Here is a 26,431-nt window from a genome sequence, read left to right on the forward strand (position 1 = left end):
TGACATATATGCACTATCAATGATATGTATAAAATAGATAACTAATGAGAATCTACTGTATAGCACAGGGAACTCTACTCAATACTCTGTGGTGACCCTAATGGGAAGGAAATCCAAAAAAGAGGGGAAAAAAATGAAACCACTAGTGGATCCTTCCCTCAGTGGGCCTCATTAGATGCAGTGCGGCTGGGAGTCAAGAGTTTCTAGTTTGTGTCAATTTCTGGAATCACAGTGCCTTAGAGTTCACTTTCCCAGGTTCATGTTGTTCACAAGCAGAGGATTTGGGGACTTGAACCCACTTCTGTTTGGCTCCAAAACACGTGCTTTTAGACAAGTCACTGAACTGCCTCTTCAGTGACAAGAATGGTCACGTCCCTGGCGGTTGGTATCTCTGCCCTGGACACTGGTAGGCATGACCAACAAAGGTGGCCTTTCTTTCCTGTTTTGCATAATGAAGTAGTATGCTTAAACATTGATGACCAAACTACTATCAGTATATTTTTCCTCACAGGCTTGGTAGATATATTGTCTCTTTCTACTCTGTATTTTTTATTTTGTTTAACTTGGAGTGTGGATCAACTGAAGCTTTTTTGGTTGTAATTAAGAGAAAATCCAACTCAGATTGGAAATATATTGTTATTGAGATGAAAAGCATAGAGGCGGGGCTACGTCAGAGAGGCCTGTTCTATAGCTTAGTGATGTCACTAGGTACTTGGTGTCATTCTGTCTCTCCATTCTGCCTTTGATGGTGCCCACTTCATCCCTACGTTGGCTCTCTTCATGGCTCCAGTCGTTCCCCCACATCTGAGGACTTCCATTCTTCCTTATTTATAACCAGCAGGAAAGCAGAATTGTCAGTTCCCAGAATTCCAAGGAAAAGTCATGTAGCCAAATCAGACTTAGGTCAAACGTCTATCCTGTTTCCAAGGGGATGCAGTATTCTGATTGGCTTAGCCTAGCTTGTATCCTCCACACCTGGAACTGGAGTTGGCTTCCTCAGAGCTGTCAGAAAAGAGGGAGGGGAAACTGGATGCTGGGAAGGCCACCAAGAAGTCTCTACTGAAGACGTTAAAATTATTTCCTCATCCCTAAGTACCTGGTTGGCGTATGAGGGAGACGGCTCACTGTCCTTCTCCACCCCTTCCACCCTTTCCCTTCCCTCCCCATCTGTCTGCCATAATGAACTGCCAAATAGTGAGGTGCAGACACCAAACACGGTGGGAAGAGGGGGAGGTTGACTGCATGGACTCCTTCAACAGGTCACCTGCCCTTGGACGCCTGGTTGAGTTTGGCCAGTAGGAAGCTCAGGCGGGAGTTTGGTGAACTGGGGCACCCATTCTCCCTGTCAGGTTTGCACTCTTACTGAGGGCCTCAGCTCCTGTTGGGAGATTGTTCTCCATGTAGCTACGCTTGGGCTTCTGGTACCTTCTCCCCCTCTTTGCTTCTTTGGATCTGGGGGATGGTAACTGGCTCTGTTTCTTCTAGCACGTAGATTCTGCGCTGTCCCTTATTGGTTTCCCTCCTGCACATAGTTCCATTGTTGAGCCCTTGTGCGTCCAGCTTGCATGTGCCACACTTCCCTGCCAGGGCCCTGACCGCCACATAGCTTCATTATTTACACAGGGATATTTCAGGGCAGGTGAAACACGTGCCATCTCGCGGCTGCATTCTCCCTCTGCCTCAGGGTCTATGCTCTTGTATTACTTAGTCCATCATCTTTTCATCATCAGAGTCTTAACACTGTTACAGTCTTAACTACGTGGTAGTTTAAACCACACATCTACGAAGACACCACTTTTAGAAGGTACGCTATTCACCTTGCTGTCATTACTGGAACCCATGCAGTTATTCATGGCTGAATTTTAGTGGTCAGGCAGGCTCTGTGGTGTGAGTGGGTTGACTGAGCTGAAAGGATCAGTGATCAAGTGGACAGAGGAAACATGTTTTGATATTTTAAGTGCTGAGACAGAGCTAAAGCTTGGGCTTAAAAGGAAAAGTGAGAAAACCCAAGTCAAGGATGGAGCCTCCAGTTTCAAGCCTCCGGGAGCCTTCTGCTTCTGCAGCTAACTGCAAAATGCACATTTAAAAAAGCAAGACTTCCCGGGCGGGGGCGGTGGAGCTGGGGTGCGATGAGAGGATGATGCCAGGGAAGCTGTCACACTCGCTCAGCCTCCAACCCATGGATGAGCCCGTGGGCCCAAGCCCTCGTCCTGGGAGAGGTGGCACTGCTCCCTTTGACGCTAGGTCCCTTGTCACCAGAGCTCATTATCTGCTCAATGTGAGTCACCGAGTCCCGCTCGGCGGCCCCCCACACCCTTTACCTGGAGGAGGATCTGCGAGCCTTCCTGGTGGGAGGACGTGGAACAGGGAGGGCCCCAGGCATGAGCCTCCCGGGACCCAAGAAGAACTTGGGCTTTCTCTTTTCTCCTTTTTAGAGAAGCTTGTGGAACAAGGGAGGGGAGAGGAAGGGGCAGGAGAGTGGGAGGGAGAGAGCTTCGTGCAAGTACCTGGGCTTCTGCGTCATGGCTGGCAGAGGGGGGACCTGGGAGTGTCTCCCGGTTCACAGAGGTGAAAACCCAGCGCTGTTTAGACCCCATTGACACTGTGCGGTTACAGCTGCAGCCCCACTCTGCCCCTTGTGCCTGGTCAGGTCCCGCTTGGCTGGTTTCCAATGTCCTCCAGCCTGTGGCCCCCTCATTCCTGTCCATTCTGCCTCGGGATCTTTCTCCAGCCCGTCTCCATCTGTCCGTCTACATCAGCACTGCCTGGCTCAGGGCCATGTCCTCCCTCACTCAGACCGTGGCCACCTCCTAAGTGTGCTCCTTACTGCCGTGCCCTCTGGTCCCGTGAAAGCGCCATGTCTGACATGCCCCTTACCCCACTGTCAGCTGCCCTCCCCGCTCACGCACCTGCCTAATGGAAGGTGGTTCTCACGTCTGTGTCCCTGGGCCAGGAGTCCTGGGGGAGCCCTTGTCCCGTTCATCTCTCTATATACCTAGCACCTGGTATAACATTCAACCAGAGCTGCTGAACTGGAGCAGTTGTGCTCCCCAGTGATGCTGAGCAAGGTCTGGAAACATTTTTGGTGTCAGAACTTGGGGTGTCACTGCCAGTTATTGGATAGAGGATGTGGCTAAACATTTTGCAGTGCCAGGGACGGTGGCCCTGCCCACCCGCAGCAAAGGACTGTGCTCCCCAAATGTCAATAGCGCCAAGGTTAAGAAGCCCTGCTTAAGCCCATGGTAGGTACTCAACGCTTGCTGAATGAATACATTATAGAAAAGGCTGTGAGATACCGGGTGCTTACCAGCTGCCACATGCTGTGCTGAGTGCTTGCCCTGTCTTGTCTTGAATCTTCCCTTCGACCTACCAGGAGGGTGTGGGTGTATCTTCCTTATGCCTTGGCACCCCTGCATCTAACATTATGCCTGACACCTAAAGGGGCTTAATAGACGTCTGTAGAAACTGAAGCCCAGAGAGGTCATCTGACCTGAGCGTGGCCCAGCTGGACTCCGACGCTGTCCACGTTCTTTCCATGACACTCTGCCGAGTAAGAACTGCCTACAATTTCCAATGGCTTTTACGCTTGCAGGTGGACTGGTCTTTGCAAACGTGGGCGAAGCAAGTTTTATTCGGCCCCATTTAGAGTCAGGAAAGTTGAATTATGGGATCCTCAGTGATGGCTCAAGCCTTCCAGGAAGTCAGTGGTGGGTCCCAAATCTCAGTGTTTTCAGAAGAAATAACAGGTGGGTGGGTGAAGGGAGAGGGGTGGGGTCTATTTCTTTTGACACTGAGATGAATAGCATTTCCTCTGCCAGAGCCCCTTGACTAGACTCTAAAGTAACCATGTCAGGGTCCGTGGTTAATGTATATGGGGCTTTATCCAGTTAACTTGGGTTTTATTACCATTTCTAGCCTCAAGAGGGAGGGGATATGGGGATGTAGGTATACATATAACTGATTCACTCAGTTGTATCGCAGAAACTAACATAATATTGTAAAGCATTTATACTCCAATAAAGATATGCAAAAAAGAAAAGTGAATTAGAAAGACCCCTGAATTTGAGTCAGAAGATCTGCGGACAGAGGACCTGGCTCTGTCAGTCGGGGTGGCCTTGGCTAAATTCCTTACACTCGCCTAATCTCATTTTCCTCTTTGGTTAAGTGCAGAGGAGGTAGTTTGGAGGCACAAAGGAGATAAGGTGTGGGAAAACTTGCATCCCGTCTCGAGTTCTATTCCAACACACAGGATCTGTATGACGGGCTGATCTTTGCACTTAAAAGTGACCCTTGGTCATGCTAAGTGAAACAAGCCACAGGAGGGCAAATACTGTGTGGTTCCACTTATGTGAAGTATCTAGAAGAGTCAGATTCATAGAGACAGAAGGCAGAACCCTGGTTACCTGGGGCTGGGGTCGTGGGGATGGGGAGTTAGTGTTTAACGGGTACAAAGTGTCTGTTAGGGGTGATGAAGATGTTCTGCAAATAGTGATGTGAATATACTTAATGCCACTGAATCGTACACTTAAACTGGTTAAAATGGTACATTTTACGTATTACAGTACCACCATAAAGAACAAATTAAGAATTGATTCTTGGTTTTTCAAAAGGCTTTGTGTTTGGTCTCATCAGAGTTCTTAATCCAACTTTTCATTTTCTGAATGAAGCTGTCTAGGTGAAGGGAAACCAAATGACCAGCTCAACGACCCATGCTAGGTGGAACCACGAGGAACACAGGACCCAGACCACATGACTTCCAGCTTGCTGTGTTCCTCTTCGTCCAGTCAAAGCCTCCTTAGCTGTGGGCAGGCTGCTGGTCGTCGGAGAAGCTGCCTGCAAAGATGCTGGGACACCCTTTTTATGAACCAGGAATCCAGGACAAAGGTAAGGAATATTCACAAAGACCAGAAACCAAGCAGATACAGGTGTTTGGGGCATCAAGGCACTTGCCGCATGAAACAAGGGGCATCTGTTTTGCTTTGTGTGGATGAATCTACACTGGGGTGTTTGGATCAGTTGAGTGACAGCCGCACGAGCGGGTGTGGTAATCCCAGAACCCACACGTCTGTCCACCCCCGTGTTCTTTGGGCTTGGTGCCCAAGTGTTTGTTGAGCAAATGCATAAATAAGCAAACACACTGAATGGAAGGAGCGGGGAGTCACATCCAGTGCTGAGTCTCAGATTTGCCCCTTACTACCTGAGACCTGGATTAGAGTCAATCACCCTTTCTGAGGCTCAGTTTCCTCACCTGTAAAATGGGATAATAATAGTGCTTAATTCACAGGCTGGTCTGGAGAAGTAAGTATCGAATGTGATACACTTACTGAGTAATCTATTTTTAATAGGCAATAATGATGTATTAAGCATGGATTTATACTCGAGTCTTCTCTGTTAAACATAGCGCCAAAAACAGACATCTTCAAGGGGATGCCAGTATAATGGGGGTGATAAAATAGGTGGAGGATGATCCAAGACCGCATTTGAACGCTGCTGTCCAAGGTGGTGCAGAGAGCAGCCTCTGCTTTTGTGATTTCGGGGAAGTCTCTCCTAATTCTGTCTTCAGTTGTTCAGCAGGTGTGATGTTTGTCTCCTTGCTCAGCCAGCCCTTCAGAATTGTTGCAATTTCCACAGGAGATAAAAATCTCCAAAAGGCTTTTGTGAGCAGCAAAGCACTGTGTGTGTGAGCTGTAGTCATGTCAGGTGCTGAGGGAGGGAGGAGTCAGGCCACGAACCGCTGCTTTTGTGCCTCTGGGGCTCCGCATTCGCCATGGGAAATGGGGCCCACTCCTCCGGGGGCCGGGGGCCCAGGTGAGCTTGTTCCTCGTAAGATGCTGTCCCCGGAATAGCAACGTTTCTGAACTTCTCAGCAGAAAGGCCTTGCAGGCTTGCAAGACAAGCCTATAATTATAATTTTTGATTTGGAAAGTAGCATACCTCAAGCTTGAAGTGGCGGGCAGTGTGGGTAGTCACGCCTTGGTTTCTTTTCCAGAAAGTCCTCAGCTAGGTACAACACACCTTTGATGAACGTACAGTAGAGTTTTTTCTTCGCTTGATTTTGAAGACCTCATTAATGCCTTCAGAATATGAATGGCTTCTGTTTTCAGCCCTGGAGCTTGAACCTGAAACTGAAACTTTCTAGGGTCTTTCTCACTCCACGTGATTTTCTTTACCAGCCGTCCGCAGCTCTGGTCATATTAACACAGGCAAGGTGATAACAGCAGGGAGGGGAGCGGACTGACAGGGGGTGAGGGCCTACCATGCCTGCGGTGCTCTACAAACATGATTTCTTAAACTCAGAAACACCCTGGAAGGTTGCCACTAATAACACTGGTTAAAGTCAGGCAGCCATAACTCAGGGAAGTGAAGTACATTGATCAGGGTCACAAGGATGGTGACAGACTAGCCTGAGAGGTGGGACGCGTCAGACACAGGCTCATGCACTCCTGCCGCTGCACGATAACCTCCTAGGCCTCTGCGGCTGGGCCGGGTGTGGGGTGGGAGTGAAGAGGACGTATTATAAAGGGAGATGCTCTAAATGAATGAATGGCTGGCAACAGAGACAGAGGAGAAAAGCACCCCAGACAGCCTGGGTTCGGCTGCTTAAAATAGGCAAAGAAATTCTTCGGCTAATGCATAATCACCACAGGGATTAATGCAGCTCTGCTCCTCGGGGTTAATTTATACTCCATGAGCCCCTATTAGATGAGATTTCTAAAATGCATAAGAGCACGGGGCTCGTTAGGGACTTTTATAAAAGCCTGGTCTGGGAGAAGACAGGGAGGCTGGTGCCGTGAAGCCAGCCCAGAATAACCTGGGTTGGGCTGCCTGTGGGGGCAGGTGCAGGAGTCGCTGCCGACTTGCAGGGCTCTGGTTGCCAGTGGAGTCGTCACTCTTCCTGGCCCCATTTAGCATCAAAGGAAAACACAGGGCTGGAGAGCAGGGGAGCTGGGTTCTCCTCAATTCCCAGAAGAGTGGAGGCGGGAAGGACCTTGGAGGTCACCTGGGCCAATCCTCCTCTCCCACCCACTGCTGGATAGAAGGGGGCACTGAGGCCCAGAGAGAAGTAAAGCTCCCAGTCGAGAGAGCTTCTGGATACAGCCAAGCACCCTGCAGTTCCGTCCAGCCTTCCCTGACAATGTCTACTGCTCCTGTCTTCATCCCTCAATCAGCCCTAAGTCCAAGTTCCTGCTCTGGGATAGAAGGTGTCACTCATTGGTTCGTTCATTCTCCTATTCATTCACTTGTTGAACAAACCTACTGCCCACCTCCTGACCAGGTGCTGTGTTCTGCTCTGGGAAAAGCAGTCAGGCATCACCCTGCCTGCTCCCTCAGAGAACTCGGTCTGGTGTGCAAGGTGCAGTTATAACAATGCTTTCTTTTCTTTTCTTCTTTTTTTAAAAAAATTAATTTATTCATTTATTTGGCTGTGCTGGGTCTTAGTTGCGGCATGCAACATTTTTAGTTGTGGCACGTGAACCCTTAGTTGCGGCATGTGGGGTCCAGTCCTCTGACCAGGGGTCGGACCCGGGCCCCTGGCACTGGGGACGTGGAGCCTTAGCCACTGGACCACCAGGGAAGTCCTGTAACAGTGACTTCTGAGTTTTCTTCTAGCTCTGGCTGTTCCATGAATTGGTGCTGAATAATTAGGGAATCTCCTGAGTAGTTTGGCTTCTCCAGTCTCTGTCAGTCCAGGAAACATGCACTGTCAGATTAACCTTCTGGAAAACAGCTCCGGGCACTCGGCATCCTCAGTGACTCCCTGTTGCCTCGACAGACTCCAAGCTCTGAATCGCCTTTAGATCGCGTACCCCTCACATCTGGTCAATACAGAGTCCCTGGCTGGTTCTGGAGCACACGCCATCTGCTATCCTTCCTTCAACAGTAGGACACCTGGGTTCTTGTTGGTCCACCTGACAGGCCTTCGTTCCCCATGTCCACCTACGGGAATCACACTCTTTAAGGCTCACATGTCATGGCACCTCTTCCAAGAAGACCTTTCTGAACATTTTCAAGACAGACCATCCCTTACATCTCTGAACTCTTCTTAAAACTCTTAACTCTTGGTTGTATAATTTCTAGAATCTTTAGCTCACACTTAAGCCCTGTGTACCTCAGTTTCCTCATCTGTAAAACGGGAAAATGGTAATACCCATCTTACTCGTTGTGAAGACTGAATACATAGGTGTGTGAACTGGAGCAAATCGACTAGGTCAATCAGTGTTATTTGTTGTAATGATAGTGTCCATTATTGTTACGGCGCTTTTGGACATAGAGTCGACCCATTTATTTTTACACTTTACAGCACCTGTAGGCCGTTTCTTCCATGTAAGTGAGACCTGGCACCTGATTGTTCAATGAACAGTATTATTTAAGATATTCAACCCTTTGTTCATTGAACAGAGGTGTCCTGGTTGCCTGCGAGGCCCTGCGTGTTGAGAACACAGGGGAAGGAGGCACGGGCCTGCCCTCCAGCAGCTCATGGTCTGGAGGGGGACAAACACACAGCACAAAGCAGGCTTCCCTGGGGCAAGGGTCACAGAAGGGATAGGTGCTCAGGGTCCTGCAAGTCTAAGTGGGGGGATTCGTTGTGCTCAGGAACAGTAAAAGTAATGGCTCACCCCGTAGGAACTTAAATGGCATTTTTCTTGTTACCTAAACTTTGGCTGAGCCTCCAAAGTTGAGAACAAATGATATTAAGTGGCTACAGATTCTGAACAATGAAGAGAGAGAATCTATGAAGAACTGCCAAGGTGCAGCCCCTAAATCAGTCTAAAGGCCCTGGCCCTTCACTCCCGGGGAGGGTAGAAAAGAATTGCAGGGAGGTTGATGGAAGGGACGGAGGTGGGATTCTCTGCAGTGCTGGGGCGTCCTGTGCCCTTCCGACGGGGTCGGCAGGGCAGGTGAGGGGGCCGCGGGCTTCCCTAGTACCATTTAAAGAGCTCGGCCTTGGGCATTTCAGGGTGTAGGAGTGGCCCAGGGGAGTGGAATGAGAGCCACGTGGATGACGCAGGGCAGGAAGCCAGCCACGAGTGTCTGGCCGTGGGCCCAGGTGTGTCCTGGAATGGTCAGCTGGATGTGGGGCCCAAGGGGACATCGTAAGCCACAAGCCAGAGGTGACATCAGTCAAGTTAGGGGACTGCAGCCAGAGGTCCCCAGTGGACATATTTCTCCCAAAAGAGCTCCACGAGGAAAAGGGTGAGTATTTAGACACCTGCCATATCCTCAGGGCCCCCAATGCTGGATGGCAGCTCTAGAGAATGGGACAGTTTCTGCTCCTTCTGTCCTCACAGGGGTCCCTCTCTTCCCACCCAGCCCTGGAGGATTCAGAGGCAGCCTAGAGGGAGGAGGAAAGAGGAATGATACTGACGAGCACCGCCCTTCCCCCGAATGGGGGTCTCAGCCTAGGGCAGGCAGACATGGGGGAAGAGATGTTTAAACAGGGTAAGGCTCTGAGGTTTTGGTATTAGTGGATAGGACAGTTTAATAACTGCACTTAAGAGTTGTCTGGAAAGTCAGAGTACTTCCCCACGTAGTAGTCGAGAACGCAGAAGCTCAGAAAGGTCAAGTAAATTGCCCAGAGGGACAGAACGTGGAAGTGAGGGGCTGGGTCCTGAAGCAGGAACAAATTCTAAATTCAAATTTGTGATTGGAGGCAGGACCACAGAGTGCCCAGGGAAAAGCCAGCCCCTCTGCCAGGCTCGGAACAGAACCTTGTTTTGACGTAGGGCATCAGAGCAGAGAGTGATTTTTTTTTTTTTTAAAAGATTGTTGTTGATGTGGACCATTTTAAAAGTCTTTATTGAATTTGTTACAGTATTGCTTCTGTTTTATGTTTTGGTTTTTTGGCCCAGAGGCACGTGGGATCCTAGCTGCCCGGCCAGGGAGTTAACCCGCATCCCCTGCATTAGAGGGCGAAGTCTCAACCCGTGGGCCGCCAGGGAAGTCCCACAGAGAGTGAGTCTAGGGTGCTGAGTGGCTGACCTCTGGCCAGAGACTGTCCACTGCCGCCTGGAGCAAACGGAGAAGGGAGGGGTCGGGCTGAGAGTGCGCGCACAGGGGCGTCCCCTGCAGCGGTGTGGGTGCAGCTGCGCAGCTGTCTCCAGCTGTGGCCATGCAGGTCCCTGGCCTGGTCTCCAGGAGGGAGGCTGCAATTACCACTTTTGGGGAAATCGATCTACAGAGCTCTTGATCAGCCAGCGTCACTTCCGTCAGAGCTGAGGGCAAGGCTAGGTGGGAAGAGGGAACCTAGAAGTCACTGGTGTCCCTGGGAAAGGGTAGGGCTCCTGGCTGGGCTGTGACTCAGGCTGCTTCCTGCGGTCGTGTGGACAACACCAGCTCCAGGGAAGCAAAAGCAGAGTGTCGGGGAGGCCCTGGGCGGGTGTGGAGTCAGTCCTCCCTTAGCCGTGCTGGAGACCCGTTCCATCTCCGGGGCTGGGTGACAGAGACGAGCTGGCATTTGAGGGGTCCTCAGGTGGTCCGGCACCCAGTTTGTCTCCCATCGCTCCAGGAGGCCAAGGTTTACCGCTCCCTTTTGGCAGAAGAGAATAAGGAACCTTCAGAAGGATGAGAAACACATGCAAGATGACAGGGCTCGTTGGTGACAGCCTGGATGGGAACTGTCACCTGGCTCTCTAAAGCCAGTGTCTCACCAGGGTGAGGAACAATGGCCGTGTGCCGCCTTTTGACTCAGCTGCTCCATCATCAGTGGCGTCAGAGGCAGGGCTGCCTTAGCGGCAGATCAGAGAGAGGTGAGGCGTTCCCTGCAGACCAGACCAGCGCCTGGGTGCTCTCCCCACCGCTTTTGCCCACCGTGCCAGGCCTTGGGGACACGAGGTAGACTAAGACGCGCTAGGCCTTTGCACATGCTGTTCGCTTGGCCTGGAGCAGCGTTGTCCCCTCCTCCCCAGGCCCTCCCCTTCCCCGTGGCCAATTCTATCGGGCTGGCCAAGAAGTTCGTTTGGGTTTTTGCCCATCATCGTACAGAAAAACCCGAACGAACTTTTTGGCCAACCAATACAAGGTTCAGCTTGGCTGTCGCCCTCTCTGGAAACCCCTCTGACCACAATTTCCTGCCTTTTGCCCCTGTTGCACGTAGAGTTAGTGACCTAGGGGACCCACTGTCTTAACACTTACTGCACTCCTTTGTAATTGCCTATTTGCTGACCTGCCTCTCCTACTAGACCACAGACTCTGGGGACTGTCTTTCATGTCTGTAGCACGATGCTATATCACCTCCACCCTGTGTCCCACGTTTAGCTCATGGTGACAGTGATGGAAACTCCTTGTTTGTGCTTATTCTAATGTGCAAGGTTGAGTAACCTAAGGCCGCACAGCTAGGAGGAGGCCGGGCTGAGATGGGAGAGTCTCTGGCTGATCTTCATTTATCTGCAGAGTGAGGATGACAGTCCTTTTGCCCCTGAAGATTAAAACAAATGTGGAAACAGAAGTGACAATGACTTGGAATGGCAGAGCGAGATGGACTCAGAGATTTGAATGTGCTTTGGAGGAAGAGACCTGGACCCCTTGGCCTCTGAGGTCTGCAGGGTCCCTGCCCAGAGGAGGGGAGGCAGTGGCTCCTCCCCAGATGCCTTTCCTCTTCAGGGCAGTGAGCCTGGGAGTGGGGAGGGTTCCAGGGAGCAATTTCCAGGGATTTCCTAGCACTTCACTGAAGGGCTTTTAGGCAAAGCAGCGGCTGTCACCACTGCTAACTGTTGGGTGCCGGAGAGCCCAAGTGTCAGAGGCTGTGAGAGCAGAGATGGAAGGAGAAATGCCGGAGAAGGGTGCAGCCAAGAGCCGGTCATCTTGGCAGCAGTGAAGCACGCACGGGCTGCATTTCCAGGGGGCTGGAAAATGAGGCTCTGGAGAGCACGGGCGGGGTGGGGTGAGGAGAGAAGCAGCGCAGCTTGCGGGAATGGCAGCCTCAACACACATGTGTTGTGAGCTGAGCACAGGGTACATGAGGGAAGAGATGTGAGTGCAGCCCCTGATGAGCCCTCGGATGACGGGGGAGACAGAAATAAACAGAAGATAAAGAGTAATAAGGAGAGGGAACACAGGGCCTATGGAAACCCAGAGGAAGTGCAATTAAAACAGGGGCATGGGGCTTCCTTGGTGGCGCAGTGGTTGAGAGTCCGCCTGCCGATGCAGGGGACTCGGGTTTGTGCCTCGGTCCGGGAAGATCCCACATGCTGCGGAGCGGCTGGGCCCGTGAGCCATGGCCACTGAGCCTGCGCGTCCGGAGCCTGTGCTCCGCAACGGGAAAGGCTACAACAGTGAGAGGCCCGCGTACCGCAAAAAAACAAAAAAAACTAAACAACAGAGGCATGCAAATTGTTCTCAGCCCAGGCTGCGTAGTAAAATCACCTGGGGAGATTTTTAAAAATATGTTGTCCAGGTCCCATCCTAGATCAATTCAGTATCCCTGGTGGTGCGACCCAAGGGTCAGTATTGTTTTTTTTTGTTTTTTAAAGCTCCCCAGGAGATTTTGGTTTGCAGCCAAGCTTGAGAACAATATTGGGCCAAGAGATCTGGGGATGATTCTTAGAGAAGGTAGAGCTTGAGTGGGTCTTGGGCAGGAGTTGGATGAAGAAGGTGGAGGAAGGGATCTCTGGGGGGGAAGGGTAAGGCGGGCGGAGGCCAGAGGAAACAAAGCAGGACCCACCAAAGGAGACGAGAGAAGATTCCACAGTGAAGGCTGACTGGGAGGCTGTGATTGCATCTAGGAAAGCCGCCCGTGCTCAGCCCAAGGGCTGAAAGCTTCTTGGAATCTATGGGGCAGCGCTGAAACATTTTAGGCTAAGGATGATGCTATCAGGAAAGAAACTGGTGGGTAAAAACTGCCCCCCCCCGTCCTTCAGAGGGATGGTTCTGGAAGGAGTTCTGAACCCATCCAATCAAGCTCCCAACTGCCACAGCAACAACTTTGAAAGCCAATACTGGCTTTTCCCCCGTCTTTGTCTCATTCTCCCTGATGCCGGCCTCACTCCTTCTTTCCAGACTCGTCTCCTATACAAACTGCCTGCAGCTGAGACTTGGTTTCAGGCTGCTTTGGCGGAACCACACTAAGACAAGCCCCAGGCAACACCCAGACCTCAAAGAGCTCACTGTCTGCTGGTGGGGTCAGATGAGTATAGAGATCAGCTCAATACATGAGACACATCTAGTGATGGGGTAAGCACAGGGTGCTTTGGGAAAATAAAGGACGGGCGTCACGACCTATTCTGGGGCGATATTGAAAGCTTGCCAGAGGAAGTGATATTCAAGGTGAGAACTGAAAATCAGGAAGATATTGGCCTGGTAAAGACCACGTGTGTGGGTGTAGGGCCAGACAGAGGGTGTGAGGGTGAAAGTCAGTGTAGGCAGAGAGCAGGGGCTACTCTAAAGCTGTCTGGAGATGGTGTGACACTGCCTAGGAATTGCACAGAGTTACTCGGGCCTGGAGTGTAGAGTGAGAGGGTCCAAGTGGCCCGAGATGGGACTGCCACTGCAGAGGCTGAGGCCATGGTTTAGGTCATTAGGCCACTGTATCCTGAATGTGATATGAAGCCACCGAGGGTTATTTATCATGGATAGGAGCTGAAGTATGTGAGTTTCAGGTGCCTAGCACAGGGCTTGGCCCAGAAATTGCCTGCTAATATAACAGTTATTTATCATTATTCATCTTGAGGGTCATTCCTCCTATTCTCTTTACCTACCATCCCTCTTCCTCCTTAACAATTTTGCCTTCACCCTCAATCTATTCTTTCTGCTGTCTGGAAATATCCAATTGCCTCCAATTTAACAAAGAAAAAAAAAATCAACTCACCCAAAGAGGGAGAGTCTGTAGATTCTGTTGCCTGGTTCCTGGCTCCTTCAAAGGCAGGTAGGGATTGGAGGAGAGAAAGAAGGTCTCTTTCCCGACAGGTGGGTGACATTTTATGGGGAATAATAGGAGGATTTCTGTCAAGCAGTCATGATGGGTCCTAACAGTGTTTGGGTGTTTATATATGGGTGAGTATATGTTACAGTGGAGCCCCTAGGCACACAGCATTTCTAGCTGGGCATGGTCGGGGAGGGGTTTCTGGGGTGAGAGACTTTGACTTTTTAAATACTTCTCTGGCATCTCTGGGTCCCCAGCCCTGGCAAAGCGTCTGCCCTGGAGTGAGGACACCACTTCCTTCCATGTTAACTGGCAAGAAAGGGAAGGAGCATATATATTTATTGATGACCTACCATGGTCCAAGGACTTCTGTTACCATGAGAATAAAGATGATGTGAATACCATCATCCCCAGTGAGCAGATGAGAACGTTGAGGACCCGAGTGGAAGGTTGAACACACTGGTCAAGGTTACACGATTTGCCACTCATCAGGACAGGATTTGCACCCACCCTGAGACCACAACCTATGATTCCCCTCTCAATATCCCTGCCTCCCTCTCCACAAGGGTCAAATTAGGTCATGCCCTGCCACTTCTCCATCCTGTCTTAAAATTAAAATCAGACCCCTATGCTTATTTTAGATTTTCTCCCCTCTCACCTGCTCCCAGCCTCCACCCCTATCAGCAGACAGAGGTACAAAGAAGCTCTGTGAAGCTGACTCTACAGCTGTCTCCATCCATGGGTCCCAAGTAGCCCCGGATGCCAAAACTGAAACCACGCCATGACTTAATGAGCTTTACACCCTTCACATTTGCTGTGTTTATAAATATCAACAAAGTTTGAATTTATTTTCAGAGAAGGGGAGGAAAAGGAATCCCTTGTGGTTTTTATGACAACATTTAAAATAATCAAGTACCCAAATAACCATTAAAATCACATGATAGTTAAGAGCATGAGGTCTGGAGCCAGATTGCTTGGGCTAGAATACTTTCACCTCCTCTTGCTGTCTGTGTGACCTTGGACAAGTTTCTGAACTGCTCTGTGCCTCAGTTTGCTTACCTGTTAAATGGGGATAATAATGGCGTCTGCCTCCTAAGAATTAAATAACAGTATAAAGCACTAAGAACAGAGCCTGGAAGAGTTAAGCACTAAATATATATTAACTTATTTTTTCCTCCTCCTCTTCCTCCATCATCATCATCTTACAGCCCATCTCCCTACTCCCTAGACAGAGGCATCCTGTTGGAAAGATGCCCTTGCTTCAAGCTCCCAGCACTGCCTGGGCTTACATTTCCAGGCTCTTTTCACACTGAACTACAGTTGTCTGCCTAATGATTGCCTCCTCTTCTGAAAAGTGTATTCCTTGAGGGCAGAGCTGTTGTTTAAATTGGAGCTTCTTTTCCTGGGTCCATGGAATTCAGGGCTTCCATTAAGTTGAATAGGCGAAATACATCTTTATTTCACTAACTTCCATGTCAATGGTTCTCAAATGTGCAGAATGACCTGGAGGGCTTCCTTAAACACAGATTGATGGCCCTCCACTAGGGCAAACAGCCATCCTGGTTTGTCTGGGAGTAAGGGGTTCCTAGGATGGGGGATTCTCAGTGCTAAAATTAGGGGCCTCCTCAGCAAATTGGGATGAGCCAGTCACTGTAGCCCCAGTCCCAGAGTCTCTGATTCAGTAGCGCTGAGGAGATAATTTGCATATCAGATGGCTCCTACATGATGCCTGTGTTGCTGGGACCACACTCTGAGAACCAGTGGTCTGCCTGAAAAGTCGTTCACTGCTACTGTGTAGCAACATAGTAGCAATGTAATACCAAACTACAGTATTATTTGCAATACCTGGGACTTACTACCAGCAGAAATGGTATATATTTTCCCTTTACATTACGGATATCTCAAAATATCATTTACACTCACTACCTTGAAATCAGTTGTTATGAGACAGCTGATCAATCTCCTTATTTAACGTGTTAATTATGATGTGCATAAATTATTATACTACCACTTTCATTTTTACTATTTTGATAACTGCATTTTGATGTCATTGGTTTCCTTTGTAATCTTAAATTTTATTCTTTAAAAAATATTGTTCTGAGGCTTCCCTGGTGGCGCAGCGGTTGAGAGTCCGCCTGCCGATGCAGGGGACTCGGGTTCGTGCCCCGGTCTGGGAAGATCCCACATGCCGCGGAGCGGCTGGGCCCGTGAGCCATGGCTGCTGAGCCTGCGCGTCCGGAGCCTGTGCTCCGCAACGGGAGAGGCCACAACAGTGAGAGGCCCGCGTACCACAAAAAAAAAAAAAAAAATTGTACTGAAGATGTATGGACACAAAGCGGGGAATGCAGGGCGGGGGGTGGTGGTGGTGGGATGAATTGGGAGATTGGGGTTGACATATATACACTAATAGGTATAAAATAGATAACTAGTAAAAAAATTAAACTTAAAAAATATATTGTTCTGAGAAGCTGTCATTGGTTTCTGTAGACTGCCAAAGGAAGTGATGGAAGAAAAAGTATGAGAATCCCTGCCCAGCACCATCTCTGTGCCCTGGCACCAGGCACAGGGACTAACGTGGAGCAAGAACTCAATGAGATGCTCTCTGGAGAACTGGTCTCCTTATTAACCCACAAAATGTTTATTGAGTGTCTAATAGCTGTGAGGAATACCATAGTGAATAAATGGACCTATTCCCTGCTCTTCAAGGGCTTACAACCCACCGCAGGACATCTATAGACAAGCAATCAGATGACACAATGCCCAGAGGCCACAGAGACCCAACATCCCGTGTAAAGGTTTCTCTAACTTCAAGAGTCTCTCATTCTCCACTTTCACACCCTCATTCCACCTTCCATGCCGCTGCCAGCACAATCTTTCTGAGACTCACGTCTGGTCTTGTCACTTTCAAACTTAACACTATCTAACGGCTCTCTGAGTTCAGAGGAGAAACTCATACTCTACAGTAGGGCGTACTTGGCCTCCCCGTCCATCTCCTACCCTCACCCTTATCCTAGCCAGAGCTTCTGGTGGTTCCAGACATCAAGCCATCTCACACCTCCATGCCTTTGCTTAGGCAGTACTCTGCTAGAAGTGCTGTCACGATTTTTTACCTTATTTTAAGTGGCTGATACCTACCTTTCTTTCAAGACTCAGTGCAAGTTACATTTATTTATGAAAAATTTCCTTTTCTGACACTTCTTCCTGCTGCACTGGAACTGACCCCTCCCATGGTGGTACTCCCATGGGGTCTTCTGAGTCCATGTGACCCAGCCACTCTCCATGGTATAAACCATTCTTCACGTCTGGCTCCCCCACTAGGTGCCCTTTCCCAGCTGGATGGTCGTGAGGTGGAATTTATCAATGTATTGCCTGACACCCAGAGGTGCTCACCAAGTGTTACTATAATAATGATTATATCAGTTATTTCTCTACCCTTTCCCCACAGGGGAAATCAATTTCAGTGAGCAATCAGTCTTTTCTTTTTTTTAATAAATTTATTTATTTATTTTTAGTTTCATTGGGTCTTCGTTGCTGCATACAGGCTTTCTCTAGTTGTGGCCTCCCGCTCTTTGTTGCGGTGCATGTGTTTCTCATCACAGTGGCTTCTCGTTGTGGAGCACGGGCTCTAGGCACGCGGGCTTCAGTAGTTGTGGTGCGCAGGCTCAGTAGTTGTGGCTCAGGGGCTCTAGAGCGCAGGCTTAGTAGCTGTGGCGCATGGGCTTAGTTGCTCCGCGGCATGTGGGATCTTCCCGGACCAGGGCTCGAACCCGTGTCCCCCGCATTGGCAGGCGGATTCCCAACCACCGCGCCACCAGGGCAGTCCCGAGCAATCAGTGTTAACACCCATTTTACCATGACCTTTGCTCAATCCCGAACATCGATGACACCTCCTCTTTGCTTGTCAGAACTTTCTTCTCAAGCTGGCTTTCGGGGGACTCCATGGTCTGCCAGCGTCCTCTCTAATTACCCTGCTTTCCCCTACTCCTCTGCTCAGGGCAAGAGAGGCTGCCTCCTCTTTTTCCCAGGGCACCATGTTCCTTCTTAACTCTGCTTCCATCACCACTGACATACATTCCCCGCCCCCATCCCTGGCTAATCCGAGCCACAGAATCCCCTCCCGTTGAAGTGGGCTCTCACTGGCTGATTTAGGGACTTGATGATGCCATCAAAGACCCAGGTGTTCACCACTTCTCCACCACTGTCCCTGGTTCTGACTCCATCCTTGCATCAGGACCCGGATGGCTACCGAAGTTTCAGGTGCTGCATTTGGACGAGATACTTTGTAGAGGACGAAGGTTGGTCCTGTGGCTCTCCTCATTGAGGAGTGAAGATCCCCTTTTTTCTCAATGACCAGAACTGGGTCCTATGCTCATCCCTTCACCAATCACTGGCAAGGGAGACGGCTCAGGCCGGCTCTGCTGGAAGGTCAGGCAGAAGAGAACTAGCAACACGAGCATCTACTTAGAAATTCAGATTCTCAGGCTCCAGCTGGGGCCTATGGAATCGGAACCTCTGGGATCAGGCCCCTCCCAAATCTGCATGGTTGTTAGCGAAACAGTTGACTCGTGTTAATTTGAGAAGAACCTGCTCGCAGTGACCTCCTGGGATGGAAATTTCATTGTGGTGTGAGCTATAGTTTAACTACCTTAACAGCTTTACGTTGCATCGCTCTCAATACCAAGCCTCCAGAACTTGCCATTCTCTTCCATGCCATCCAGACGTAGCCTGGGTTGTGTTCCCTCCAGAACGTTCCTTGACTATCGGACACATTTCCACCCATCTTTTAATACACATTGTGTCACCCCTTCCGTAGGTGGGCCTTTCCTCTGTGCCTCACATACCCCTTCTCACCCCCATCCCTTTGGACATTCCCCTTTCCTCACTATGTCCCTATATAGATCTGTTTCTTCCTTCATGCTCCTGGAGAACACGTCCTTCTTAAGTTTGTAGCCTGAGCACAGAGTGGATGCCCCATACATGCACGTGGAATAAACAAGATGAGTCAAGTTCTTGCTTTGGGGCCTAGGGAGGTGGGTGATGAGTGCTTTATCTAACCTCTTCACTTCTGAAAAAGATTCTTCTGTACTCACTGCACACTGCGCTGGAAAGACCACGGGCTTGGGGAGCAGACTGGCCCATGTTTGAATCCTGCTCTGCCCTTACTAGCTCTGTAGCCTCGACTGATTCCCTTAGCTTCCCTGAGCCTCAGTTTCCTCAGCTGTAAAATGGGGCTGGTAATGTTTATCTCCTAGGACTCCTAGGATTGAACAAGAAGCTGGTGATGACAGCCCTAGCACGTAGAAGGCAGTCAACCACCAGTAGCTGTTACTTCCCTGCCTGGAGGCAGCCCTTTCCACAACTAAAGCTCACCCCATTTCAGCTCTCTTGATCCAAGCAGTAATTTTGGGAACTAATGTTGGAAAATATTATGTCACTTGCATTTCACAGCCCTCTCAGCTGACCGTGAGCAGAATTTGTCTCAAAGACTGTGTGTGTGTGTGTGTGTGTGTATATGTGTGTGTGTGAGGGGGTAGGTGGGGAAAGGAGAGAGAGAGAGAGAAGAGGATGGGAGGGAGAAACAGAGATAGAAAGAGAAAATGACGGCCCTCCTTTTGCTAGTCTGAACACAATAGTGTTGAATATTGTAAATTCTACACAGTTTTTGTTCTTTGCTGGGAAATAAGTCCAAGTCCTTCCTCAAGGGCAGCATACTGGACAAGGGTCCTTGATGCTGGTAAGTGGTCAGCTGTGTTCCACAGTTTTGAGCTCACTGTTCCTGAGGGAGCTGACTGCTGGCTTGGTATAGTCCTGGAACTGAGCGATTTATTCTTATGGTCATTGAGGGTCTTAGTGGAGAATCACTCGTTAGGAGTCCCAGCTGCCCTAGTCTCCCCTCCTGGGAGGCCTGGACTAAGGGTGGGTGGGATAGGATGGTGGTGAGAGCCTCAGCCCAGGAGTCTGGAGATCCTGGAGCCCAGAGCCGGTGTCTGTTCGCTTTCTGTCAGTGTGAGCTTGAGTGGGCATCTCAGCCTGCTGGGCTCTGACCCCTTATAAGTACAAATCATCGTAACCTTGTGACCAATGCTGTGAAGTGCTTGTGAGGGTGAAATGCACAAGATCTGTGACGACATTTTGAAAAACTAAAGCACTTGGAAAATACTGATAAAATAGTCGCGGCAATAATAGCGACAATACCAGCAGCGATACTGTTACTAGTTATGCCAGGCTAACTCTGGCCAGCTTTGTTCAGACTCACACTCTCAGTCAGCATCTGGGCTTCGCTGCTTCCTGAGCCCTTTGAATTTCACCTTCTGGCATCAGACCTTCCTATTACATGTTCATAGACACCCTTGCTTTTCATTAAACACATTTTTCTTGAAGTCCTGTAAGTGGTTCTGGGTTCACAATTGTGAACAAGGTAACACGGAGAGGTTGGATAAGGGAGCTTTGCAAGATTCTGAAGTTGAGGATTCATTTCCTCATTCTATAGATGAGAGAAATGAGGATCCGAAAATTGAGTAAGTTGCCCGGCCGGAAGGGCAGAGTCTGGCTGGAGCAGCTCCGGCTTCAGGTCCAGTGCAGTTTATCACTCACCCACTGCCCCACTGCTTCTCCAAAATCCTCCCAAAGATCTCCTTCTTTTCTCCCAATGCCTAGGTGTTGAACTAAAAGGGAGTTGGGAGAAAAAGGAAATGAGCGAGATGACATTTTTAGAGGCAAGGTGGTTTTCCAAAAAAAAAAAAAAAAAAGAGCTTTTTATCCCCCATCCATTTGCAGGTGAAGTAAAGCGAGAAAAAGGATACATGGGGAAATGATGGGGGTGGGGTATGGGACCGCTCACTTTTGTCTCCAGATAAGAATATCTTCCGACTTTTTCCTTTCTTCAGATGTCTGTGCACTAGCAGAAAATGATGTTGTTTTTTTTTTTTAAACCATATAAAGGAAAAAAAAAAAACCTTTTAGCTTCAAACCAGAGCTATGAACTGCTTGTGTTCACATGCGGGCAGGAAACAGGACTGTCTCTAGAAATCAACTTCAGGACCCTCAGTATCAGGAAATGGGCACTTAGTCAGGTTGATCTTTCTTGTTTATGAAAGTTCTTGCACTGTTGTAGAAAACTAGTGAATTCATTAATTCATAACACTGATTTTTATTAATTGCCTGGGTCTGAGATGCTCTGAATTTAAATTTTCCCCTTAGATCCTGGCACAGGTCTGGACCCATTGCGCAGGGTTTAGTGCATTGTAAATGGTCAGTACATGTTTCTTAGGAAATCAGATAAAGGAGGGTGGAGGTGGGTAGGTGGTCTCAACCCCAGCCCGCTTTGGAGAGTCCCCGTTCACTGGCACCTTCCTTGTACCCCTTTCCTGGGTTCTCTCTCCACCTCCCCTCCGCCTGGTCTCTCCCTTCCAGCCCTGCTAAATACGTCTGCGTGAAAAGTGTACTTCAAGAAGGATTCAAAGCCATTTCATACTAAAGAATCAACAGCTGGATGTAGCTCAGGTTTGTCCCTTCTACAATGGTTTGCAGAGTTCTTGCAAGAAATATGCTGTGGGAACTCGAGGAGGCAGCCACTCAGTGTGAAGGCATAGACTTGGAATAAAAGCACTTGGGTTCCACACTGGTCCAGATGTGAGCTGTGAGTTTCACTATCCCCTCTGCTCCCCCTTCTACCTCTGTCCTCACTGGGACAGACACGGCTGCAAGGCACACTGGGATCTCTGCCCAGCCAGCTGTCATGGAGTGAGAAGAAGCAAGCCAGGCAATAGGGAAAACAGGGCAGAAGACACTTCACTGGGGCCAGGGAGGGGTGAGCAGTCAGAGAAATGTCCAAACAGATGTTCAGAGGAGGGAGAGGCATTAACTAAACAGATGAGCAAACAAATCAATGTGTAATTACAAATCATGATATGGTCTACGAGCAAGAAGGCGGAGCCTCGGGCTCCCCTGGTGGCGCAGTGGTTGAGAGTCCACCTGCCGATGCAGGGGACACAGGTTCGTGCCCCGGTCCGGGAAGATCCCACATGCCGCGGAGCGGCTGGGCCCGTGAGCCGTGGCCGCTGAGCCTGCGCATCCGGAGCCTGTGCTCCGCAACGGGAGAGGCCACAACAGTGAGAGGCCCGCATACCGCAAAAAAAAAAAAAGAATGCAGAGCCTCACAGAGGAAGCTAAGTCTGAGCTACAGTAGGAAGGATAAGAAGGAGCTATCCACGCAGAGACCAGGGGAAGAGTAGTGGGACCAGAGGGGAGGAGTCAGGCCCCAGGGAGGAGAGAGACTGGTCATTTTTCGCACCCTGTTGAGAAAGTGGCTTATGGATGCAGAGAGAGCAGTGGGTGCCTCCCAGACCCCTCCGTCTCTTCTAAGTGACCACCCCAAGCCTGGGCATTTTCTACAACACCTAATAAGAGGCAGGAAGGGGAGGAGGGAGGGAGGGAGGAAGAAAGCCAACCTTTCCTGGGTACTTAATTTGTATTTGCTGCTTGGAAATACATCGTTTCTTTTACGTATATTCTCATCATCCTGGACCTGGGTGGGAATTTCCCAGTTTGTTCAAAGAGCAAACTCAGCCCCGATGCCAGGGTGGCAGAGCTGATAGGCGTTGGAGTCAAAATTTGTCCTTGGTTTTGTGTTCTTCTCACCCTTCCTTGTGCTTCCTCTAGAAGGCGTGATGGGGACAGAACACAGGTTCGAAGGTTTGCACCTCCTGCCTAATAATACCTGAGGCTCATTAGCAGCTTCTCATAATGGGCTTTGTCGCACATCCTACCTGTGTCTTCACAAAGGTCCTGGGTTTCTTATTCACAGCCTCCTCTCCTGTTACTATCTTCTCTCACCCCTGAGAGCACTTTCCTCTTTGGTCCTCAGGAGTCAGGAAGGATGGAGGAAGATGAAGATATGTGGTGGAATGTCACAGAGATGATAATAACCGTCCCTTCTGAGAGCCCCTTTGAGTATTCCTTCTGGCTGAATCTTCTTTTTTTTTTAAATAAATTTATTTATTTATTTTTGGTTGTGTTGGGTCTTTGTTGCTGCACGTGGGCTTTCTCTAGTTGCATCGAGCGGGGGCTACTCTTCGCTGTGGTGCGCGGGCTTCTCATTGCGGTGGCTTCTCTTGTTGCGGAGCACGGGCTCTAGTTGCCCAGGCTTCAGTAGTTGTGGTACGTGGGCTCAGTAGTTGTGCCTCGCGGGCTCTAGAGTACAGGCTCAGTAGTTGTGGCGAACGGGCTTAGTTGCTCCGCGGCAATGTGGGATCTTCCCAGACCAGGGCTTGAACCCGTGTCCCCTGCACTGGCAGGTGGATACTTAACCACTATGCCACCAGGGAAGTCCCCTTGCTGAAGCTTCTAAGAAGAATCTGGATGAGAAGTTATTAACCCCGCACATTAGCTTTATTTCCTCTGCAAGCCAGTAGTAGAAATTAAGTCAAAGTAATTTAAACCCCAGAAAACGTGAGGGGGTTACTGTTAAGGTAAAAGAGTGCTTCAGGCAGCCCAAGAGCAAGAATTATTAGGAAACTTGCTGAAGATTCTCAAACCACAGCCTGCAAACTGGGATGGACTTTCTTGCTGTTGCCCCATCTCTGCTCCTCTTTGAGCATCTCAGTGTGCACCTGTGCCTGCCTCTCTCAGTAAAACAACAGGGTAGCAACACGGGTGTCCTGATTTTACATGTCATGGATGCAGTCACTCAACAGACCTTTCTCTCTGTACCAATTCTAAATACCCAGGAAAAGGGACAATGGGCTGCAGCTCGAGGGAAAAGGTATTGCAGCAAGAAACATGACTGCTGTAAACCCCATGTGGGTTGGGGGCGGCAGGAAAGGAGAACCATGCAGTGATTCCCAGAGAGCAGGCCAGGCAGAAATGGCAATGCATGCATTATACTCCATCTTACAGGTGAGGAAACTGGGCCTCAGACAGGTCAAGTTTATCACATCATACAGGGATTCAGTCAGCAGAATGGGTATTTGACATGTGACTATCTGATTCCCAGTATGTTTTCTCTGTGCTGTCCCAATGTTTCGCACAGTTTGGAACACACGCCAGAGATGGTATTTGAAATGATTTGGGGCATTACATAAATGGACATTTTACATTTAATGTATTAGAAAAATAATAACCATCACATAAAACCCATAATATAGAATTTCATTTATAAAAAGATTGTAAATGGAAAAAAAATGTGAGCCAATTAAAATATATATTAAGTAAATCATAGGGTAGGTGGTGTAGTACGTATAGATATGATAACAATTGTGAAGATTGTTTGCAAAGGACTAAAGTTTGACAAATATTATTCTGCTACCAAGTCATTTTCCCCCCGAAGTCCAAGGATCTCATCACATTCTTTATTTCTCCTGTCTCATCTTCTCTCCTCAATAAAAACTAAGTGTAGGGACTCAGTTCTATTTCCATTTCCAAAGCAAAACAATAGACATCCACTGAGAATCTGTTCTCTGTCCATCTGTCACATACAGCACATCCCAGCAGGACGTCCCTGTATGCAGACTCCATTCTTCATGGGAAGAGTTTGGTTCGTGTCACCAGCTGGGGTGCAGATACATCCCCTAATTTTTGCAAATAAATGAAGCATGAGATTCCCCATACTTCTCAGAAAGTCCACAGCTCCCTCTGAAGTCCCCAGAGTCAACCCTGACTGTCATCTTCTCCTCTCTGGGCTCTGTTCAGGACACTAGTCCAGTCCTTTCTGCTCTCATCCTCAGAGTGAGTGCCTTTCCTGGGGTCCTTACTCATCAGAAGATGTTGGCTGAGACTTCCCATTTCAACCCCACAGGTTTCTTTCGCTTTTCATTTGTAAATGGGATGAGAGTTGAGGTGTTTTCCTCCAAGAAGCCTTCTGGCTCCTTCTGTAAAATGGCCACATCCACCCCAAATTCCAAAATGTTTAAAGGGGGTGCTAGTTCAACTCAATTAAAAATCCATTCACTGAAACCCAACTTCATAGTGGACAAATTTGCTGTAGGACTATTTTAGTAAATTATCAAGTCTCCTGATTAACCAATCACTGATTGTAACGAGTTGTCACTTTGTAACAGTTTGCCGGTGTGTGTGTGTGCGTGCGTGTGTGTGTGCGTGTGTGTGTGCGCGTGTGTGTGTGTGTGTGTGTGTGTGTGTGTTTCCAAAGCTTGTTTCTTGGGGAACTTCGGAAGAATGGTCTCCATTTTGTCTAAGGGCAGCATTTCAAGAAATGTTTAATTAGCCCGAAGTTCAGTCTTAGCATGAACACTTTTAATAGACAGGCCCTTTCAACATCCAGCTTTAGCTTCAAATAGACGTTTACCGATTTGATGAGGTACAAATGAAAGGAAATCCTCAGCTGTATTGAGTCTCACTAAACCCAAACTATGAAGTGAACACTATGTACTCTACAATTTTCTCATCCAAAAGTGATGCCATGTTTGAGTGTATTCATATACATAAAACTGGATGGAAATTGACCTAAATAACAACAGTGAGGCTCCTTGGTTTTGTTTTGTTTTTTAATGAAAAGTATCGCTTGAGTTAGGTTCGTTCATTTTGTGAAGGTAATGCAAGTATGCACCATGGCCATGTGAAAGGAACTTTAAGCGCCTTTTGTTTCCTGTGTCTTAAAATGCACCCTTCCCAACACTTTAGAATTCTGATCCCTGGAAAGGGGTGAATCCATTTGCTGAGAATCTTTAAAGGCAGGATGGGGAATTTAAGGCCATGTGCCGTCTCATCCCCCTTTGCCGCCAGCCGCAGGTAATGCTCATCCATCACAGAGCTCTTTCCTACCAAGCCCTGAGCACCTTTAAAATCTTTCTTAAGTCTCTTCCAGGCAGTGCAGATCAAATGATGAACTTTGGAATGGGATAAATCTATTTGCCATCTTAGCTTTGGTTCTGCTGGATTATACACTTTCATCAACGGGGTTCTATTTTCTCTCATTCTTCCCCACTGTTCCACATTCTATTTCTTTGCTCTGATGGTTGCTTTTCGGCTTCAGCATATGTACACCAAATGCAGAGAATTCTCTGTCATTCTGCCAGCCTTTGCTCACCCTTCTGAATTTATGTACAGAGAGTTTACGTCTCCCTCACCTCTTCTTGCTAACTTGCTCCTGGGAAAGCAGACCTGTCCTTCTCCAGTCCAGTGTGGGAGCAGCCTGGCTCAGAAAACTTACCTCCACCTGTTTTATGACATGTTCATTACCAGTATGTCTTAACATTCAACACTGGAAATCTCAGGACACTGTCTTGGCCACAGCTTATACCTCGGATTCCACTGTGCTCCAGGCTGTGGACCTTTGGTCTTTCTACTTACCAAGAAGCTGAAGCTGCAGAATTGCCTGAATCAATGTCCAAAGAGCCCCTTTGGGGGTAAATAATCCTAGGAGACAGGAATTTATTTTCCTGGTTTTGCAGAACTGCCCACCCACCCTGGGCAATATATCTTGGAAAAGATCATAAAAGTCTTCAAAGCCACATTCAAGGTTGTTTCTTTATCAAATCCTAATGCTTTATGCATATCTCTGATTTGGCCTTTCTTGCATCACATTTAATTGTATGTATATCTCGTTTCCATACTCTC

General features: G+C 48.8%; 1 long non-coding RNA gene across 1 annotated transcript in view; it reads left to right on the forward strand.

Annotated features, from left to right (window-relative positions):
- Positions 1-26,431, forward strand: part of LOC112396998 (uncharacterized) — a 283,042-nt gene that overhangs the window by 162,062 nt on the left and 94,549 nt on the right. Inside the window, exon 4 of the long non-coding RNA XR_003002701.1 lies at positions 4,668-4,884. This is a non-coding gene — a long non-coding RNA (uncharacterized LOC112396998). The remainder of the gene's footprint in view (positions 1-4,667; positions 4,885-26,431) is intronic.

This window comes from Neophocaena asiaeorientalis, unplaced genomic scaffold (assembly GCF_003031525.2).
Source record: "Neophocaena asiaeorientalis asiaeorientalis breed wild unplaced genomic scaffold, Neophocaena_asiaeorientalis_V1.1 scaffold177, whole genome shotgun sequence".
In the NCBI taxonomy this organism is placed as follows: Eukaryota; Metazoa; Chordata; class Mammalia; order Artiodactyla; family Phocoenidae; genus Neophocaena; species Neophocaena asiaeorientalis.